The sequence below is a fragment of the Nipponia nippon genome, unplaced genomic scaffold (assembly GCF_047370975.1).
Source record: "Nipponia nippon isolate SJK-2023a ecotype South Korea unplaced genomic scaffold, ASM4737097v1 scaffold_3, whole genome shotgun sequence".
Taxonomy (NCBI): Eukaryota; Metazoa; Chordata; class Aves; order Pelecaniformes; family Threskiornithidae; genus Nipponia; species Nipponia nippon.
This window is the reverse complement of record NW_028262347.1, coordinates 45,824,295-45,847,935: the sequence shown is the minus strand read 5'-3', so window position 1 is coordinate 45,847,935 and position 23,641 is coordinate 45,824,295. Positions and strand designations below refer to the sequence as shown.

At 39.0% G+C, this 23,641-nt stretch overlaps 1 protein-coding gene across 9 annotated transcripts in view; it reads right to left on the bottom strand.

Annotated features, from left to right (window-relative positions):
- Nucleotides 1–23,641, bottom strand: part of TMTC2 (transmembrane O-mannosyltransferase targeting cadherins 2) — a 259,383-nt gene that overhangs the window by 208,289 nt on the left and 27,453 nt on the right. The window lies entirely within an intron of this gene.

Here is a 23,641-nt window from a genome sequence, read left to right as displayed (position 1 = left end):
GATCAGTGAAGGAGCAGCTCTAATTAGACCAATGAAACACCACACAAGAAGGTAACCAGAAATTCCTGCCTGGTCTTGCAGTGACCACATACTTAAACATACCCACAGAATACTGCAAATATTCATAGCCTACATCCCACTCCTTCAGTTTTATGAGGGTAATAAGGGTAGACATTCGCAAACCCAAAGACCCTGACCACTCTCTAAAACTGTTTGATTGATTCAATCTCATCCACCCAAAGTATCTCTATACCCTCCTGATTAGCAGCACAACATCTATTTTTTAAGGTTCTTGTTGTCACAGAACTCATGTTAAGGTTACAAGAGTACATGACAAAGAAACTTGAAACCAGTAAGTCCCGGGAACCAAATCCAGCAAGCACCACAAGTGCTTCAGGCAGAGTTGTTCTATGAATCACTAAGGAACAAAAAAGCTCTCCGGCAGCTAAGCTCGCTCTAAACATATACCGGCTGGAATCATCTGCTGCAAAGAGCTGTATTTGCTTTTTCTTTTTTTCATCCGTTTAAACAAACAGTAGAAGCTCAGAAAGGAAATGACCAAATTGTGATTCTGTGCTAATATGAAGGAGGAAAGGCTTTCAATGCTACAGAGAGAACTTAGACTGAAAAAAGGGAGTGAAGGAATAAAAAAAAAAATTTTTAACTCTAAAAATTTTTTTTATAAAAAAGATTTTTTACCAAAAGTTTTGTTCTGTTCATATCTCCTGAAGTGTCACAGAGGTACAAACTTAATGAACTAGGAAGTGCCAAAGATATTTTTCAGGACATTAGACAAAACTTGTCTAAATGATCTCACAAATACCCAAGAAACCCATTCTTAAGTCTTTGCTTTTTTCTTTTCTATTTACAGAAATCTTTTCAGAGATTGGTTGCTATTAGCTGTCTTGAATTCCTTTCTTGGTATATGTATTTTAATGAAATATTTTTCGTTCCATTCTGTACTAAATCAAAATACTGAAGTCAGATTCATTGAGCAGCTGTAAGTTCCTTGACCAGCCAAAACAGATTAAGAACTTGCTCTGAACAACTAGCACTGACTTGCAACTGCTGCAACCATTTGCACCATTTCAACCAGTATCAGTGGAACGATGCTTTAAATATAGACAGTCTTAACTGTATTTTGATCTATTCTTCCCAGTGATCTATCTTGGAGATTAAGAATACCATTTATGTTTACAACCAAGAAGCTGAATGTCTTAAGTGATTAGAAGTACTTCATAATGTGATTAGCTGCTACATCAAACTTACTAAATAGTTTACACTGGACTCCAAAGGAACTTCAGAACACAGATTGACATTGAATCCTATGAAAGACCAAATTTTAAAGAATTACCACATCATCTTTACAACTCCAAGTTTCCTGAAGTACACGAAAAACGTCATTAAAAATTCTGACCTCGCACCACAGATATCTGGATCACGGTTTGGCTACTGAGAGCTTCCACTTCAGAAATGAATTGCGAAGAATCAGAAGCATTTTCATCCACAATGAATAGAGGTGAAAAGGTATTGCTCTGAGGTAACAGGAGTCCTAATGCCAAGAAAAATTCTGAAATATTTTATTTATTTTAAGTCCTTTGTTACTGTAGGCACTTTTACACACAAGCTGTCACATACAACCAATACTTCATCGCATGCATGTGAGTTTTGTTATTTAGGTTTAAACCAAGAATAGATTTTCAAGATAAGAAATGTCAAAGCTAAAGATTTGTACTTGCTAAAATGCCAGAGCAAAAATAGCAGTCTGTCCTCACTTCTCCCACGAGGAGCTTTGCAAAACCACTTTTAAACTGAATTCTTGAACTGTTATCCTGTCTACTTTACCTCTGGAAATATTTATTACAAAAATTCTAGGCTGCATGATTGAATTTTTCTGAGTCAATTTTTTCCCCCTCCTCTACATCCTGAACGATACCTCTCTCATCTCAAAGCTATTCTGGTCTCTTCCTATCCTATGGGCCCAGCTATAGGAAACTCACTTCCTTCCCACACTGGTTATTTTTCTTCCTAATAGATGCAAAGACTGATCTCTGATAAGACATTTAGTCACTGGGAATGGGAGGGGGGTGGATGGGAGCAGAACCCCTTTAGTACACTTTGAGAGATTAAAGGAAAATGCTGATTCAGGCCAGGCCAGCTGTCGAACAACTTTATGCACAGGATGTCTAACATTCATAACGTCATCTCATTGCTACTCATTACAGTCACTACACATTCTCTTATAAGAGGAAGAAAATACCTGTTACGTTCAGCTATAATCATGGAAAATACTCAAAAATCATCAATTCCATTGGCCAATATTAAGTAATTTATTAGCTTGGTACCTCCTCTGTATTTCATCAAGCCTATCTTTTAAATGAGGCAACTGAACATCTCCGTGAACATCATTCACAACATGGTATAGCTGAAAAACGCACTTTTGCACACGTTTCTTAAAAGCCATCAATTAAATGTGAACATCACCATAGATTTATTGCACCCAATAATACTGACCAACACATGACTGATACAAAATGCCAATGGAGAAGCATTTCAGTGCAGGGCTGTTTGTCACACTGGACGAAGTCCCAGGACGCCTGTTCAATGCAGGTGTTGCTTTTCCCTCTGCCAGGGGTAGGAGGAAAGAGCTACAGAGCACAGAAGATGCAGCCTGACATTACGCAGATGCAGCTGTTGTCCATGTTGTACCTACACACAATAACTCCAACTACAAGCACCTTGGAAATTCTACATAAAAAGCGAATGGCCTTTCTCCCCCTGTATCTATTCTTCTTAAATAATTCATTACCTCCCAAATGTTTCTGCACAATCTCTATACATTCCTGTTCTGCAAGGTTACAGAGAAAATGTAATCATTTTTAAGCTTTCAAGAGAGGAAGCAATTTTATTTAAAGATGAACAGCACCATGTATGGTTAAAGACTCACTGACTACATCTTTGAACTTTGCCAGTTTTGCACAATCTCCAAACCATAAAAACATTATTTCCATTTTACAGATGAGGCCGGAATGAAGCCAGATTTGCCATCCATTCATATTACAGGATATAACAAAGCCTATTTAACCTCAGGGCTAAACAACAGCAACACATATTGAAAAGTAATACTACCACTATTTCAGTTTCAGATTGAAGACAAAAATACTGTTCACCACCTTTCCTTGAGGAGAATTTTGAACACCACAGTATCAAAAACAAGTGAACAGCAGCTTCTCAATAATCTAAAATTAGCTACAAGTCGTATCAACACTCAGTAACTTCTTACTACTATTTCCAATGTCAGCCTGTAGGAAAGGAAGTTTCACTTCAGAAGATCTGCTCTTGCACTGTCAACATTATTTCAAATGTGTTCAAGGTTTCCCTAAGCTTTTTAAGATAAACCAGCATGCCAGTCCGTTTAAGCTTTATCCTTCATTGCAAGAGGAAGTCACAGTATCCTTGGCTACAACCTTCGCTCCTGTAGACTACGCAAAAGATTTCCTACAATAGATCTTATCTAACCTTCTTTGATGTAGCCAGAAGAAATATGTCATTAGATGATGCACAGCATTTCTTGTTTCTACGAATCCAAGGTTACTCAGTCCACAGCTTAAGGGATCAAAGAGATGAAAAGGTCACACGTTACAACAAAGGAAAAAAATGTTAAGTTTCTATAACTGCTATCTATAGCCCTTTCTAATGATTATATACTACTGCATCAAGACTATCGCCCAGACTTCCAGACCAAAATGAAAAATGCAGATTTTTTTTCCTCTCCCTTGTACATACAGCAAACAGCCATAAAGAGCAGGGTAATTACGTTATGTGTGTGTGTTAATACGCAAATTCAAAATAATGATAATGAAAGCTATTGACAATCTTTATATATTATCATCAGCTTAGGAAAAAAAGCTCAGCAATACTTATCAGGCAGTAAAATAGGAGACCAGCAAAGATGATCAATACAAATCATCTCAAAACCGCTACTCTGCATCTGGTGCCATCATTTTAGCCATTATGGGATAAAAATGCTTTTCGAATAAGCTAACGTTTCCAGTAGATTGCATCTATTTCAGTTGACCTTCAGCTACAACATTATCCCCCACCCCCATCACCACTGCATACAGAAAGAGACTAACAGTGGAGCTAGAGACAAATCTCACAGCACCAAAGCCGTGCCTGCCACCAATGCTGACCCCTAAAGCCAGAATTGAGGCCCGTCAATTTAACTTCGTACCCTACAGACACCTGCAAAGGCCAATACCTTGTTTCTGTCTAATCCATTTCTTGCTACAGAATAGCATCTGCTTGATTTCACTTGTCAAAGATGTACATTGAAGCACCTGAAATACATAATTGTAGTTGTGATGATTCCCATTTTGTTGTGAAGCTATATACCGGAAAAATACTGCTATTACTAATGCATTAAATCGGTTATATGCTTTACAACCTAAATTGCATTGCTTCTGTGCTTGTGGTCTGATCTGTCCCTGGAAATGCAGTTTATTTTTCTCCACAAGGAGAAAAAAAAAAAAAAAAAAAAAAAAAACAAAACCACAACACAGTACCATGAATACATCTCAAAAGCAGATAAAACAAAACAGAACTCCATTCCTAATTATATTAAGAGGAAATAGAAAGGACAGATTGTCTGAGACAAAAAAAAACAAACACTATAAGATCTTGCTAAAGCAGTGATGGGGAAAATGGCTGGCGTGTCCTCTTCTTAACATGTTTCATCCACAGTTAAGCTTTACTTTTTAACAGTAAATGGTCAACAGCATTGAACGAATCACTGAGCAGGACCAAAGGGCAAAACATGGTGCTGAAACAGTCCACAATATACATGCAGAGCTAGGACAAGCGTGACCATACACACCAATACATACCCAAACCCTCCTTCCTATACACTCTTCTCAACAGACCGTGAACTCTCAGGACACTTACAGTGTGACTATTCAGAGGTTTGGTGTTGGGTTTTTTGTTTGGGGTTGGGGGGGTGGGGGTTGTGTTTATTTGTTTGGGGGGTTGTTTTGTTGGTTTTTTGCATTTTTTTTTCCCAATAAAGTGCAGTAGCTGAAGAGTATACATGGCAATAGTCTGACTAAAAAGAAACAAGATGGGGCTTTACGATATTGCTCAGCATTCTCTATTCACATTAAGACAGAAAGGAGTGATTCTAGCATTACCACATTTCTAAGTACACACCAATACTTTTAAAGACCCATCTCATAGTCCCCGTAAGAAACCAGGACATTGAGGAGTGCTGTTTGCACCAGCTCCCTCCAGATTCAGTCTCTGAAGCACACAAGGTGCAAATGGAGTAAGGAAGAAACAGAAACCAATGAATACTGGTTTCTGAGGAACTATTTCTCACTGTACATGTCTCCTAATTTCCACCACCCACGCAAATTGCACGTGATGAGGAAAGGATGTTTGAGCCATAGTATATAGTTTGAGCTACATATATAGTGTCTCTGACTAGCATTTCAGAAAAAGAGAGTGATTCAGATGCAGGGGAAGGTGGAAGATGGGAATGAAAGGACATAAGCCCTGGTTTGGGTCAGTCAGAGAGACCAAAAGGGTTGCCAGGTAAGAGAGAAAAGAATTGGGGAATGGAGACTATACTAAAAATAATTCATGAGCATTTTATTCTCCAATCCTATCCCTCGCTCCTTTCCACACACACCCCAAAAAAAGTCCCATTTCTTTCCATAATATTCTTTAGTCCTGCCAGGACGTCACTGTGAAAAGGTAAGATTTGGGACAGATGAAAACAATCCCAATTAGAAACAGTTAATTTGAGCTGATGATCAGTTTTCAAAGGTGATGTACTGCTGAACAAATGTTGTCCAAGGACATTGCCCAGCTTTGTTTCCCTATGCTTAGTTTGCAATCAACTGAAAAACAAAATGTGCTGAGGCACAACTTTGCTCAGTTAACTTTGCTCATGGCACCCATTTAAAATTTTCCCTCCATCTCAGCAAACTTTCAATCTAAAACAGAGGGAAAATATAATAATAATAATAATAATAATAATAATAATAATAATAATAATAATAGTAAATAATAAATCCAGCAATACAGCCCAAGTTAAATAGTTTAAAGGCCTGACTACACTAGCTGCTAGAAATTTTCAGAACAAAATTCCTGTCTTTTTAAGCTCCTTTTTGTCTAAAGAGTCCTCTTCACCCTTTTTATTCTTTATACATATTCTTTACAGTTTTATTCTACATACATAATGCACCTGGTCTGCCTGGCAAAGAGAGAAGACCAAGACAGATGAATTTTTATGTATGCAAAAATGTACTAACAGTCTCAAGAACAACGTTCTCTGTATGGTGATGCAAGAGTGCAAATTTTATAGTGAGCTCTTAAAAAAAAACCCCACATAATATGTTTGTCTCTCTAAGCACGTGTAGTTCATTAAAGAGATAAACCAGCTTTGACAGCTATAGCATGTTCTGTGAATACAGCAAGGCTATATATATTTTTTTATCTTGGTTCATGCAAATAGCTCCATTCAGTTACTAATTTATTCAAAACTGATGAACCCACAGGGAGTTGCAGAAACAGGAGAGCTTATTTTCCAGTCCATCAGTAAAATGAAAGTGTGATCTCTTCTAGTTCCATGAACAAATCTGGAGGGACATGGGTAAGCAAAACCAATTAGATCTAGTCCCTTCACTACAAATACCCTCCTTTGGTAAGTAGGCTTTAGGGGGAAAGTTCTTATAAATGTAATTTTCCGTAGTTATTCAGAACATGCAAGACAACTGGAACTCAAAAAAAAAAATTCCATCATTAATATGGATATTCATTGAATCGTCAAGTACTTCAGGTTGGAAGAGACCTTTAAGGGAAGTCATCTTGTCTAAGCCCCTACACCAAGCAGGGCTAATTTCAAAGAAAGATCAGTTTGCTCCACACCTTGATCAGTCTAGTTATTTAGTTAAAGGCTCCAAGAACAGATACACCTGGGAAACCTCTTCCAGTGCTTAACCACTCACACTGTGAATATTTTTTTACCTCTTACCTAATCAGAACTTCCCTGCTACATGTAACTGTTGTCTTCTGTTTTCACTACACACCTCCAAGAAGATCCATCTCCTTTAAATGCCCTTGTTTAGATAGCTGAAGACAGCAATCAGATCCCCCTTAGTCTTCTCATCTTCCAGCTGAGCAAACCCAGCTTCCTCAGCCTCCCCCTGCACTTCAGCCCTTGACCCCAAACCATCTCAACATTCCTTTGCTGGACTTGCTCTTCTTCATAAATCCTTCTCTTCCACTGGGAAGCCCCCAACTGGACACAATTCTCCAGATGAAAGCTCCCAGGTGCTGAGTAGAGGGAAGCCATCACTTCTGGCTGCGCTTTTGCTAACAGAAAACAATATGCAGTTGGCCTTCATTGTCTCAAGAACACAATACAATAATATCCAAGATACTGCAACACAATAATATTTAACTAAAAGTAGCCTGATAAAAGATAGGCTGAAAAGAAATTTAGGAAAAAATCTTGCAATTAGAAGTGTCATTCACTGTTTTCCAACACAGTAAAAATTAAGACTGTACACAAGTAAACATTGGAAGAACTACCATATTTAATAAAAAGTTAAATTTCATACTAAGTAGTTATATACTTAGTCACTATCCAATATATCATAATAGCTATAGGTCAAAAAGAATGAAACATTTTTTACAGTTAGTATTTCCTGACTTAAGTAATGATTTGGGCTATAAAAATTAACACCTTAGAATCACTCTATTTTGATGAATCCAGTGTGTTTTTTTAAAAAAAATGAAAATGTTGCTAATCCACGTTGCCTTTTTATACTATTTTTCTTCAGTTCGTAGTAGCTGCACTAGATATATCCACATCCTCAAAACAGAGAGCTAAGCTTTCGAAGAGACTGCCTGAGCAGCCTGAGCAATGGCACCTGTGGAACAAGCGTCCTGTCGGCCAAACAGACTTTGCTCTGAAAGGCATCCAGCAACAGAAATGTGGTCTCCATTTATGAGTCTGAGGATCAGCAATGAAACCCTCCTGATGAAGATCACAAAAAATCTGAATATACTATTACAAACACTCAGATCACAGCAAAGTTACATGTCATGAGACACAGAATATTTCTGGCAAGGCATTTCCTTATGGACTCTTAGAGAAGACTAAGCCATCTGCTTACTCAAAAATCAATCCCAATGAGATTAAATGAAACAGGATAGTACTGCATGAGATCACAAGAATAGCAGTTAGGTGTTGTAGAGCAGTGTTTTGCCAATGGTTGAGCTCAGGATGATGGGATTCATTATACAAATTATGATTTTATCACCATCAATGAGCAGTTGAGATTATCATTTAGAGTACCATCCCAGGAGAGAAAGAAGATGAAACGGAGACGTGGAAAAATCCTTTAAAGATGCTTTCTAGCAAGTGTCAGAAAGCATTTCTGCCAGTTTTACAGAAAATGAGTATCTGGCAAGATAATAAAGCTGTCTGTTTACTCATCTGCAAATCACATGAGTAGGTACCAGTGGACTAACCTGGGGTTTGATAGAGACAATGCAACACATCAGTGATTTTCTGGTATCTCAGCACATCACAACAAACATGTTTATTCACAATAGAATTTATTTTCTAAGCATTATCAGTAAAATCTAAGTGTTGTAAAATCTGAGTGTTGTGCTGGAGAAACATTTATTCAATAACTCAAACAAAAAAGATTTACCATGTCTTTCTGAAAACAAATGTTTCTAGTCCTTTTTTGGTATTGCTCATTGTACAAAAAAATAACATTTCTATCCCTTAGATGTAATTTTGGACATTTGGAAGGGTAAGATGCTGGACTATGTGACCGTTGCAAATGCCATCTTCCACAGTTTGAAAGATCTGTATTCTCTCATTCAATATTTCAAGTCTTTTTTCATGAAACATGAAGCATCAAGCACTGATTCTGCTCCATGGCTGCTTCTGGCTGAAAGCCCTGCTAAAATAGATATTCTAAGTTCTCACCTAAAATTACAAGTGATTTTAACAGACTCTCATTTCAGAATAGAGAGATGAGAGGAAATATCAGCTGAGTGTCTTTGACAATCTGCATTGTCAAGAACTAAAAACATATCTTGTAATAAAAAGCTCTACAAAGAATTATACGGTAAAACAGTACAGGAAGTTCCCTCCTTCGTATATGTCATGTCTTCAACATTAGTTCTTCTATTTTGTTTTCCCTATTCTACTGCATAGTATTTGATGTGCCCTTATTCCTGTGTGATTAAAAGTGAAGGCTAATCAGCAACCACAGTGAAATGTAGTTTACTCACAAAAACAAGCAAAAAAAAACCACCACTGCAGTGCCTGCTTATGCAGCAATGCTGAATCTCATCACTAAGAGATTCTCTTCATCTTCTAAAAAGACGTACTGATCTTAAAGCTCAGTTAAAAAAAAAAAAAAAGAAAATTAGCTAGAAATCAGTTCAGCTGATAACACCTGCCTTTGATTTCCTCCACCAATTTGTGTAGTTCAACACACATCCACTTTCCCAGTCCTTCAAAGGCTCCTCTTATCCTTACTCCCAAGAAACACCCTAGTGAGGAAGCTGACTGGAGGTCTCCTGACCAGCCTCACCCACCAGGTGCCCACACACCCTGCCACAGCCAGGACACATCCTGCAAGTCCGCAGAGCCCACGTACCCTGAGTGCATGGGGCACGAGGGGATGCCCCCAGGCACACGCTCACCGGTCTGCCCTCCAACAGCAAAAGCTGACAGGGACCCAGGCAGGAGGTCACATATGTTATCCTCTACAGCCGACCGGGAAGCAGCCTTCAGAGTAGTGCTAATGAAGGCTGCTAAGCTTCCCACTCTACAGCTATATGTTAACAGAAGCAAAAAAAAATAGGAAGCAAATTCAGATAAAACACTGCATTTTTCGTTCTAAGGATTCAATAGGATTATTGCATTTTGCATCACCACGGAAGTTTGGAAAGAGTCTGAAGTCAGAAACACCAAGACACTGCACAGGTGCAGAGGCAACAAAACTACACACAAGCGCTGCTTTGGGAGTCTGACACTCTTCTGTGGAAACCAGACACACAGTTGGATCTATGTTTTGGCCATAAATAAACTGCAACTGTCATTAGGACTTTTAATAACCTGACACGGTATGCGATTGGTTTGTTACCTGATGTACTAATTCTCCCCTATAGAGTCAGATTGTGAAATCTTGCCCTCTAATTGTATTGTTTGGTTTCAATTATTATTGTTAATTAATTACTTGTGCTACAAATACTGCAACTCTAACGTCAATTAAATAGAAACTTACTGTACTTATAAGGCAATCTAACTCTTCTGCTCCCTTTCTCCCCTGAGAAAGCTGATGAAGTGAACACTGAGGAGCACTTCAAGAGAAGTGGAGGAAAGACAATTAGGCTCTTCCAACTTTTCCCATGGCACAAGCTGGTCCTTCTCTCCGGAACAAAATCTGGAAAAAAATTTGACCTTCCTCTGGAGGAGAGAATGGCAGGGAGAGCCCTTAGAAGCACAAGCCACCTCCTAAACTCACTTCACACCCTGTCAAGACACCTCCCTAACCACCAATGTCCCTTAGCGTGGATGCAGAGCTCATCCAAAACCCTGAGACCAGATTTCAACAGAAAAATGTTCAAGCAACGAACTACCCCCTTTTACACTCTACAGGAAGAAAGATGAAAAGTGAGGTGGGTGGAAATGATCATAACTGCAGAAATTATGCATTAGGTGAGGTAGTGAATATATCTGTCTTCAGCTTTCTAGGAGGCACAGATGCACAGACTGCAGGTTTTGATTAAAAATAAAAACTGAAAAAATAGCGAAGTACTCAAGCAGCAGTGTTACATAAGCCTAGATTATATTTTTGTCCAGTAATTTAATGTCTTTCAAAAGGATAATTGAGTGAAAGTTAATAGCGTCTAATGTACTTCAGATCACAGGACGTCCTAACATTCCTTTCTGACCTTACACTGTGAATTTATGTGAAAATATATTTTTATTCTGATTTTACTCAGATAGTCCTTCTTGGCTTTGAAAGTGCTTCAGTTTAATATTTTCTAGCAGAACATGCAGGCAACGGCATACTTGCCTCCCCTTTTCTTTATATGCTAGATATCTATAACATTTTTTTGACATACAACCTTTTGCAGCTGGTACTCCAAGAACAGTTCTCTTGCATCTGTATACTACCTTCTTGCAGAAAATAGCATCTGGGGACTTAAAGAACGACAGAAGCTTTTCCCCCTGGGGGCTAGATTTTGGCATTAAAAAGCAAATGCTGAGCCAGAAGTATCCCTCACTAACACAAGTGCAAATTCAATCCTGCCACCCCTCAAAATAAACTTAATTTACTGCAGTAGAACTCAACATCAGAATCAGACTCTCTATCACCAGCTAACTAGCGACCCCATGTTTAAATGTACTCATCATCCCTACACACTCAACTGCAGAAAGGTGACGTTTTCCATCTCAAATATACAAATTTCTGGCCGCTCCCACACACTCCTATTTTTATGCAGCTCTGAACTGATGCCACCATGAAAGCATAACCAGCTTTATGCTCTCCTTTATTTGACTTACGTTACTACAGAAGCATCTGCCTCTTTCTCTCTATGTAGGTTAGTATGAGATTTTTGGTTTACCTTTAAGGAAGTAATAGTACAGCTATTTTTGAAGACTGTGTATAGCTACTAGTTCAAAGCCGTGTATCAAACTGTAGAGTTTCTCAGCATTCTTGTCTTAATTGAGTGTGGGTTCAAACCAATTTCAAAACAGTGTTTTAGAAAGACCTTAATTATTAATATTACTCTCATATTAGTGTCATTTTTGTATGAAAGAATGTATTTTAAGTGTTAGTTGTCATGCCTACCGGGACTATTGTGTTACCTGCACAGGATTCCCTGTACAGACAAATCAACGAAAAGTCACTTTGACTTGTTCAGAGTTGAAGAGGAAGAAGCAGCAAGGAAGCCAACACAGGCAAACTCACAAGATTATGTGAAATACCGGGTGGAAGTGGAATCACCTCACGCATACCTCTGAACACAGAAAAATGCTTTCTCAGTAAAAGGTCTTTGTTAGCATAATGAAGGTCAAAGCTAAGGTTAGGCATTTTATTTCAAAATATTTACCTGACCTGTTTCTTGTTTCCATTCTGTGGAAGAGACTTCAAAGTATAAGAAGACTGAGAGAATTACAAGTATACCACTGCTATCAACAACTTGAAAAGCCTATTATTGCAAAGGAGCTCAAGCTGGATGAAAGGATGGGACGGAGGCCCTACCATACCTCAAGTTCAATGGCAGAGCCATACTGAAAATGAAAAGCAGATTTACACACCACACCCCCCCCCAAGTTTACTCTAGGTCAGCATAAACTGGATTCCTCCTTCACACTTTCGATAGATGTAAATTGAGGGCTAAATAAAATACTATGTCTCACTCCTTCAGTTCACGCAAAAATGAACCCTTTCAGAGAACCACCAGTGTCTGCCTAGCACGCGGAGGCTGAGACACGCGAGGGAGGACGCGGCGCCACAGGGCTGCTGGCGCTCCCTTCCCAGATGGACTCCAAACCCCTTTTTTCCAAATCCGAAACACGATCTCTTACCTTTCAGCAAAGCTCTCTTACTACCAGCTTCGAAGGCTTTCCAGGGGTCAGTGGGGGACAGAGTCTTTCCTGTTGAAACTATTGCCAAAACATACTAAGCATGCCGAGTCAGAGGAGAGGAAGAAAAGGAGCAGAGAGAGCTGGGAGGGCTGTCGAGCTGAGTGCCTGAGGAGCAGGGTTCTTGCCCACAGGACGGGAATCTTGGCTCCGGCCCAACGTTTAGTGAATGTATAAATAATTTTGCTAATCATTTTAGGTAGTTCTATTTCCAAATAGTACTGCAGGACTAAAATCTGCAGCCCAGAGCTGTGAATCCCATTATTGTTAAAATCATGTTACATTACAACTGCACAAACATCAATAAGACTAATGCAACTGCATAGCTGAATTTCTGAAATTAAATACATCTTTCACATGAAAAATTCCCATTAAAAGAGTTCAAAAGAGTTAAATAAGAAACATAAGATGTCAGAGCCAAAGACACAGTAAACAGTACATATTTATATCTTACTACCAGCTTCCCCATAGCCCCAGAGAGTCACATCTGCACACAAGACAAACAACAAATGTCAACAGACCACTTCAGGAAAGAAATAAGCAGCAACACTGGATCCTAAATTCTTGTTACCTGAGTTACAAAGTACCATTATTTCTGCTGGATTTCACTGTGGATCAGATGCCGTGGGATGCTGAAGCCTATCTGACAGGCTGCAGCTTTCTCTGTTGTCTCCCAGGGACAGTTGTTCTCACATCCTCCACACTGCTTTGCCTAAAGCCTGGAGGCATTACCCCCTGTAAACAGTCATGCTGCCACCAGGCTTAGTAACTATTCCAAAGACAACAATGTCCTCCAAAATGCACTCTGGTTTCCTATCAGGTGTAAATGCCTACAAGATAAGGCTCAGAGCTCTGTTTCTGCCTGTTAGTGTAAGAGCACAGGGAAAAAAAAGCCCATCAAAGCCTTCTTGTATATTTTTGTTCTTCTGCACGTTTGTTTTTTAAACACATATCAAATTCTTTGATACTGTTCTGTGAACATTACAAAGAAAAAAATTGCTACTTCTGCTTTTTGTATTTATGAGAAAAACAATCCTCTTCTCAACACAATGTTTTAAACCACTTAACCACTTCAGAGGACTTTACAAGAAATACTACATTTGCAGTGAGCAACTTCCATCCCAACACCATTTATTTCAAGGACACGGTAGAAAGTTAGGCAATAGGTGAGCATGGAGTTCTCAGTCAAGAAATCAGGGGCACGATTTTCAAGAGCTACCGATCTGCTAAAAAATGCCTTTGAAAAGCACAAAACAAAAATACACATCTATTTTGAAAGAGTGCCAAACTATTAAAATGTTTTATAACACACAACACGTCAGAACTTCAGAGCCATAAATGATGACCTGAATAACAATTACAGATTTGTTTTCAAAGACATATCATTAAGTATGTGAACTTTTTTTTGGTATGATAATAGCAAGCTAAAAATCAGATGCACTGTGTCAGACCATGAAAAAGCAGGGAAAGGTTTGGCTTTTCTTAGCCGAACAGGCTGTGAGATCACAACCAAAGGTTTCTCAATGAGTAGAGCAGGAGTGGACCAGGCATAACATCATTACATAAAATAACGTGTACTTCGTTTATGTAGTTTTGCGTCACATGATTGGCCCTCGTAACATTTACATGGGCAATACCTACCAACTCAAGTAATGCCACCACTTCAAAGCCCCCAAAACGTATCCAGAAATAGCCTTTGACCCTCGCCCTAGCAAAACCAGCCAGAACTGCAGGTTTGCATCACACATAGCAAATTCTATAATTCCTCCCTCCACTTTCTGGGCACAGACAGCTGATGACATTTAGCAAAATTTTTCTGAACTTCTTGGTGAATGTTGCCTTCCTTTGTCAGAAACTCAACTGTTTAAATAAACATGAGCAGGACACTGCTGTAGCCATGTCTGCATCTCCCACTTACCCCAGAAGGAGAAACCAAGCTAGTTACAATTACCTATAGACAGAAGCTGACAGCCAAACTGCTGATAGCTGGGAACAAGGAGTGATCAGGGTGGAATCACAGAATTTTAGGAGATATCAGGCCCAGCTGATAGTTGCATATTAGTGTAACTGCATCGGAACCTATAAATCCGCTCTTTCTACTGGAGAAACGCTGCTTATGCAAGCTCTACAGCCTCTGTTTCCCTCCTGCTGTAGTCACAGGTTCAGACAGGAAAAGCATTCTCCCTAGGAGGAAAACACCTTTTACTAGCATCCCTCCTCTCTTCCTCCACCAACTCTAAAAACAATATAGCAACAAAAAAGTCGTAGTTCCGGCTCAGTTATAACCTCCGGTGTAGATGTGCTCTCCGTAACTTTAAATGCCAGAGGACTCTGGGAACAAAAGGCTCCTTCCGGAGCTCCTCTTCTCGTCCTGACCTCCTTAACCCACAGAAAGTAAACATCGCTGGAGGTGGCCACAAGCCATCGTCTCCTACACATCAGAACAAAACCAGATACCTTTCAAGTCTCACCCTTCAGTGGACACCACCCTCACACTTCTAGGATTGCCATAAGGCTGTGCTAGCTAATATTTTTGATGGTTTTAAACGGTGACTATGGCACCAGTCCCTTTTTTAGGGCTTGGAAGGAACTACTGTTTCACAAGACATGGAAGATGCCCCCACCTTCCATGCAGGAGTTCAAGGACTGCTGGAGAAGACTCAGGTTACACTGTGCTAGAAGATGTCAAGCGCTTAGTGCAAATACCATTTTAAAGACAGTTTCCTGACAAATATGGTGTGCCAACCACTAAAAACAAATACGTGCAAGAGACTGTCTGGTATAGCAAAGACATAAATTTCTCTCTCATCTTTATTTGATCAGATTTGAATGGAGGCCAAATGGGACTCCTGACAAAGTCTGGAGCCAGCTGTTCCAAGAAGTGGATGACAGGGGCAGGGGTGGGGGGGGGGAAGAGTGACTGGCACACAGCTCCCCAGCTTGAGTTGCATCTACATCTTCATCCATCCCCATCCATTACCACCTGCAGCTGAGAAGACTGCTGCTTTAGGAGGACCTTAGCTACACCAGGATAACCTTTGCTCTTAAGGAATCCGCACTGCATAACCAGGAGGGAAGAACATGATTTTTTTTTTTTTTTTTTTTGCTTCAATTGTTACGAAAAGGTGAAAATCTACTAGCTCAAATGCTTTCAGCTAGGCATTTCTCCTGACTCTGTAAGTGAATCAACACTTCCTCATTCAACCTCAGTTGTAGGCAGACCTTCATTATGCTGTCATCGCAAGCTCCAAAGGAAAGCACTTTAACTCAAAACAGCCCGAAAGAGCTGGAAGCGCCACTAAATTAAAAAGTATTTGGGAAATAGTAATGGAAAACCAAAAAAGTTTACAGAAATTTTTTGGATACATTTTTAGCAAACTTTTAAAGCCAGAGATGTTCAGCTTCCTTGGTTTTTATATACTACCTGTGTTAAGAAACAGCAAAGTAGAATTCCCAGTTCTTGTACACACAAAAAACAGTAACAATTATCTGAAGTATTTTCCAATTCACTGTTTTAAGTACAAATTTTGAATAGAAGAGTCCTTTAAGTGAAAAAAGCTTTTTATTTTCTTAGCTATATATTGTAGAAAGGAAAAACTTTTTTTTTTTTTTTAAAACTTATTCCTTCATGGACAATTACTTCAACAAATAGCTGACAACTCTAAAGGAAAAAAAAAGGATAGGTAATGTCAACTTTATTACACATATTTTCTCACAAATTGTGTCATTTACTATTCCTCTCAAATTTTATTGCAACAAAATCAGCAAAAATCAGCACTCATACTTGCATCTTTATCAAGAAAGAAAACACTAAACCCTCTTATTCAACATCAGGAAACATTTTATTAGCCCCAGACTTTTATTCCCAGCAGGAGAGAAGAAAAATGCAGTATGCGTTAATCAGATTGTAAGCACCTTCATATTGTCAAAATATCAGTGCAGTCACAGGCGCCTCTTAGCCAAGTTTGCAATAATTCAAACACAGAACCTGCTTACAGAGAGAGTATTAGAGACTTGATCAGCCCTCATTTTACTTGCTTAGCTGAAACAGGAAAAAATGATGGTACAAAAGGAAATGGTTTAAGTCTTTACACAACCTTATATCATGCTAATGCTCAGATCTTAACATCAGAGGCAGAAGAACGCAGGAAGAATACTACTCCTCTTGATTAATTTTAATTTCATTTCACAGTTTAAAGTTCTACATTCTTTTTGCTTCACTATAATTCGTTTTCTATTATCATCAAAACCAGATTTAGTGAGTAATAAGATTTTTTTTTTCCCCAGTAATTTTCAGACAGACATTGCCCCAGGTAGGATAAAGTACAGGGATATATATTTATACATAGACAGAGGCTCAACATTTCATGAAAAAGGTTACTGGCTAAATAAATTCTCTTCCATAAGGTGCACTGCTTGCCGGAAACCCACAGAATACGCTGACCATGGATGAGAACAGAGGTTAAGGAGAGTAAAGTCAACATAACTGTCTCTTCCTAAAGCCTGGGAAAACAGAAGGACTTTGCAGCCTGCTTCAGAGCTAATCCCAGCTTGGACTGTTTCACATCAGTCAAAGGGAAAATGAAACTAAGTAAATTTCAAAGTGAAGAAAACCTCAGAATCAAACAGCCCAGTCCCCTTCCAAGCAGACTGATGTTTGGATGCTTCTCCTGAAGACACCCTCAATGTAACGGCTAGCAGAAGATACCTGCTTCTCAGAACTGATTCACAGATTCTCTTGCAGACTTCACAGACAAATACAAGATATTTTTAGCACTCATACATAGTGGTAGGGACCCACCTAGCAATGCTAAGGAATACCATCAACAAATAAATCATTCTATCCTTGTAGTGAACTTCACTCTTTCAAGAGATTTCAAGAGTGGCTCAGTACAGCTGTACCATAACATGGAAATCAAGACCAAAATCTAGATCTTGATTAAACTTGATGACCAAAACATGAAGCACAGCTGAAAGGTCACCAATCAAAAATAAAGGTCATAGCTCCCTAATCTAAAGCAAAGGACATGAAAATACATTACTATAGCTACTTCTCTTCATTGTTCTCAGCGTGTCTTGGAAAACTGGTTAACCATTCATCCATACCTTTAACATGCTTTCTCTTATTTCCAAACTCTATCAGAAGTGTGCTAATTGGTTGCATTCCAAGTATACACCAGACAAGTTAATCAGATCTTTTCTTACCCAGTACAAAATTAGAAGAAAAAGGTGGGGTGGGGGGGTGGATCAATATGGAGACAGCACTGTACTCTACTCTTCCTAACTACTTTTATGCACTGGCCATTAACAGAGAAAGCTCCATATTATTCTCATATAATAATTCCAAATTTGGACAATAAATAAGATGTTATGAATAAACAAAGAAGATTCAGCATGGGACCTATGCGAACTGAAGGGGTAGCTGTATAATCCTCCAGGGGAAGTATGCTGTTATCCTTTGCAGATTAGCCACTAAAGGGTGCAGCATACTTCACTTCTGCTTTACATTCTGCTTATCCGTATGATTTATACATACGATAGCTATTCATTCTTTTAATGCCTTTGATAAAAGCCTAACCTAAGAATGTTAAACCCTACATGAACCATGATGCAGTTATTCATTATGTACTTTAATGCAGCGTGTATCGGAGCAGTCAGATAAATGAGTCTACAATCATTTTTGTACATTTTTAAGCACAGCCTTATCTCCTCATTTGCTGTCTTCCTTGATAGCAACTTCTAACTGTGACTAACACATAGAGTACACAGTATCTTAAGTACCATATCCATGAGAGGTGAGATCTTACATTGACCAGTTGACGGTCAACAGCAACAGTCCTTACTTTACAAAATGAGACAAAACATTTAACAATTTTTGAGAAGCAAGTGTTTCTTTTCCCTCTTGGAGGGGGGGGGGAAAAAAAAAAAAGAAACTGTTTGGACCTTTACAGTGTCAAATGGAAACACTCCTAAATTTCTTGCCAAGAACTTGCCTCCCCCTACAATTTGTATATAGTATACCGTACACTTTTCTTCAGTTATTTTCTGATAGCATGTTATTTCTCCTAACCAAGAACATTATTGTACTTAGTAAGCACAATTTCCAAAGGATGACTGAGACACTATACCATACCAACTAATTCCTAGCAAGGCACTTTCCAATACTTCCACATTGAACAGTGCCAATGCAATACACTGGCAAGGATTTGGCTTGGCTATCAATCCAAAATGCTGATTAGGGTTAACTTTTTAATCACTTGCAAGGACTTATCCCCAAACATGAGTTTAGCAATTCCAAGATTCCTTTACGCACACAAGCCTTTGATGTACCTTCCTTAACTAAAACTTACCACTTCGTTTGCAAGCTACCTTTGAAGCAATTGTGAAACTATCCATTTTCAAAGCTGATCCCTGTGCTTGCAGCTCAGAACAATCCACGGAAGCCTGGCTTGATGGACAGCATGATATAAATCTCTCTGCTCAAGAACTATGCAAGGCTTCCTGTGTCAAGGAGGTTAACACATTTTTTTCTGATTAAATCTGCATAATTATTAAGCTGTGTTCATGCAGCTCTGCAAGATATTTTAAAGGTAATTAACATTCTAGTAGATCAGGTCTTCTTTCAGAAAAGGCTGTATTTTCCCTGAGTTCAGAACAAAAATGGATTAGCTCCTCATGTTCAAATTGGATGCACCACCCACTGGCATGGTACAGATGCAATTTCAAATCAATCTTACATTACTGGTGGCGACAATACTGTGAAAATAGCAGAAGCCTATAAAAACATAATATGCAGCAGATCCATAACTAGCATTTCACAAAGCATGAATACATCAAATAACAGTCTTGCAAAACAAAACAAAATTGGAAGAAAATGCTACTGTTGTGTATCAAGGACACTGAGTCTTAAGTGATACAGATGAAATTATCTTCAGGTAACTAAGCTGGGAACATGGTCCCTCTAGAAATGCTCTCTTTGTCTTTTGTCTTTAAGCACTCTTCTATACTGACAATAAGATTAGAAGCATACCTAGAGGTCACCTGGAAGTATGAATTAGTATTTACAGACAGGATTTTCAATTAAGCAATATTCTTACTGAAGAAGGAATGATTCTTTAATACTAGAAATCGCTTTCACTGAGAAAGCGGTTCTGATGTCAGGTAAAATAAAGGCTTTACCTCTAAAGTGCTAAGAGTACTCAAGAGAGCATAGAATATTGGGAATTTATGTGGAACAAAAAACATAGATAGAAATCACTTAACTTGTTTATCCATGAATCCAACTCAATTACATGCTGTAAAAAAATTATTTCACTATCAAATATTAAAAAAAAAAAATCCGTTGAATATTTAAAACCAGCCTCTCTCACTGTAAGGCAATAAACGCATTTGATTTACACATGTTAATGTAATTCTGCAAATGTTGAAACCTTCATCATGTCCTGCAAATAGTTTCATTCTTTTGGGAGTTTTATCTACTCAGTTTATTTTAAAAAGTGCTTTTCATCTCTTAATTGATTCTCTTCTGTCCCACCTCACCTCCAGGAGGCAGCAAGTAGGAATCAGGCTGCTACCTTCCCTGCTACTTAAGCACACCTCTTCTGACAGCAGAGAGCACAGACTGCAACTGCAATCAAGGATGCCTTCAGTCACCAAAAGCAAAGGCAAGGCAGGCAGAGACGCCAGAAAGCCAGGCTGGCCTCCTGATCTTTAATTCGGTTTCCTGAAGCTGTGATGAAGATGCAGAGAGCAGAGTCACCAACTTTTCTGACAACCTGGGCATCCACCCAACACGCATAACACAGATGCTAAAGACAAGCTGAAGCCCAGCTGTGAAGTTTGAAACAGGCGATGTTTGTAAGAGCATTCTTCAGGCTGTCACTCACTATTAGTGCTCAATGATAAATCAAGGATACAACTCACAATTACATTCTCTGCTAATTAACTAAGCAGCCACATGTAGCTTCCTCCTCTTCCCACCAACTGTGAAACTTAAAGGTTCAAGAGAAAGATGCTTACATCAAAAAGGGCACCTTTGTCTTACTCTAACAACATGAGCATCAGCATCACTAAGGTCAAGTGCATTCCTCGTGCTATACACTGCAAGCTTTCTTTTCCTTCACTATAGAACGTGAACACTTAAAGGACTTTGCCTACCTGCATCTTTTCTGCAGCACATATCCTCACCCCGCCTTCCCCAGCATAAAGGCAGAGGCCTCATCACAAAACCCATTCCCTCATTACATCGTTGCTCTACAGGACAGGACAACAATGCTTTTACGTAAGAGATACAAGGCCACCATCTTTCCAAGACATCTTTTTTCCCCAGGGTGGCCGGGGGAATCAAAGATCATACGGCCATACAGTACTACCCTATAGGAATTCCTTTACAGGAGACCATTTTCTAGTACTCTCGGAGAATGCTGGAGCAGTTGTACATCCACCTCAGCTGCTAAAACCATGCTGTTTCCATTCCACTGTCAACAAGGGTTTATGGTAAGACTTCTTATCTGAATGAATAATCAAATTGCCTTAGGAGTCTCAGGTTTATGTTATCATAACCAATTATATGAGAGTAATGGCAAAATAGATGTTATCTAATTGGTAGAGGGATTACCAAATCCTTTGAAGCGAGATTGTCCATAAACCATAAAATTAAGTAGGCCATGCAATTGCACAGCTACACACAACAGCAGCGAAGTGGAAACAAAAAGATCACATTTATAGAGGATATTCATTAAATTACTAACCAAGAATATTAGATATGGAAGTATGGTTTTAGAAAAATTACTAGAGGCAATAGTATCACGATACAGAAATGCATCCACAGCATGGCAATGCATTTGAAAAGATTGCTCTGCTGCTGGCAGGGCTCAGTTGTTCATGGAGGGATCAAACCAAAGGCTATTGAAATCCAGGAAACCAATGTACTGCAGGTGAAGCGTTAGCACCGTTTAAAATGAAACATTTTAGATAGTGCTCAACTGTATGTTTCCAAAGCATTTTTAATGCTTCCCTTATCTTTCAGTTTAGCCAACACGTCTTTTAAATATCAGTGATATCTTTAAAAGTTATTAAATTATCTCTGAATTGTTCAAAAAAAAGGTCACTAGGAGTGTTTTAGCTAACTTTACAAGCACACTGACAAAGCTACTTCCAGCTTTGGTACCAGGTATCAAATCAAGTGATTAAAATAGCAGTTGTGGACTAAGAACTGCATTAAACTTCTGAAGTCAGTTTATATATGCACAAGCACAAACACATGCAAAGGCATACTGGAATTGCATCTGCACAGAACAGGCTGTCTAGTCCAGTAACACCATCTTTGAAAGTGGTCTTTGCATATTTAATAGTTTTTTCCTCAGGCAATCTATGCTGCAGAATGAAAAAAACGAACACACCCAAAAGGCAGTAAGCTCAAGTCAAGCTGTACTTCAGCTTCTTTGAAGATGAGTGTTCACTTAGATTTTATTCCTCTTTCAAATAGTAATTCAGTGATAATTCTTTCTTTCCCATGCAGCATTACTGAGGCTTGTAGCTGTTGTGATAACAGATGCTTGAGAAACAGCTGTGTCTCAGGCAAAGATACTTCAATAACAACTCACTTCACAATGTCTGATTGTTCTGATGCAATTTGATTTCTGCTGCCGTGGTGCAGCAGATATGCCAGGCTTCTTATACTGTACAGAGAAAGACAAGCCCAATAAGATACAAGCATACGATTAAAAACTCTCAAGATAGGAACCTTGTCAATTAAAAACAAACTGTTAAGGGCAATAAGCAGCTGCTAACCACTTCCATAAGCTGGAAACAGAAATTACATTGTCCCACAGAGCTCCCCACATATTTTCCCCCTTACTTCCCTCCCACCAAAAAAGCCTGTACTGCTACTTCAGATTTAAGGTACTTTTTCCTGTCAGTCTTGAACTCTGTCATTTACAAATCCATAACTTTCCCAACAATATTAACTGTAAGGCACAAATTCCTTTTTCATTATAGCTCAAGACTCAGCTTCCTACTCTACTACTTGAAATAAAAAGAAAATCACTGCTACTTCAGAGTTTACTTGGCACTACTTACTCTCCAATTTCCTTTTCTTTTAATCTGGCAAGCATTTCAAAATTTAGCATGCAAGTTACACGGGCTCAATTCAATTCCTAGTTTAAATCATGAACCTGAGATGTATGGAGCATTTTCAATCCAGGCTTCAATACAAAGGTTTTATGCACCTCACAAGATTTCGGTCCTTAAACCATGCTGATTCAAAAAAATGCAAAGTCAAATCCTTATGTCAAAAGGCCAGCATCCCTTCTCCTTCCTACCCACCGATCCTTCACGTGTCTTCTTTGGGGCACCCCCAGGTTGTGTCAGAATAACCCCAGGAAGGCAGAGAAAGGGTCTGAGGAGGCCAGAAACAGCCATGAAAAAAGGTTTGGAAGAAGCGTGCCCATTATCTCCAGCTGATTATATAGTGGTATCACTGGATAATTGAGGCAAAAGGTTTTCTGGGTCCGCTACAATCACATGCATTCAGTTCAAAATGATACACAAAGGAGCTACTAAATGAGCACTGACAGTCTTGTTTGCTAGATTTCATCCAAGCATCTTTCTCCCAATCTTACAAGTATGGTAATTGCCAAAGCCTCTGGTATTTCCCCATGAAAAACAAATTAGACTTTAATGAAATATGCAATCTCATTCCAACATACTGAGGCAGATTCGCCTCTGCTTAATATTCCACAACTAATACCAAGCAGCTCCTGGAAGCCAGGGGAGCCCAGGCAAGATGATGCTTCCCCAGCGGTACACATTCTTCTGCCTCCTGCTTCATGGCAGGGATGGTAGGCGTACAAGCAAATGCGCGTGCTCAATCGTGACAAAGCTATCTGTCCAACACAAGCAATGGTCTGTCAGTAACTGATATGACTGCATTTATTAATATGTCTACAGAGC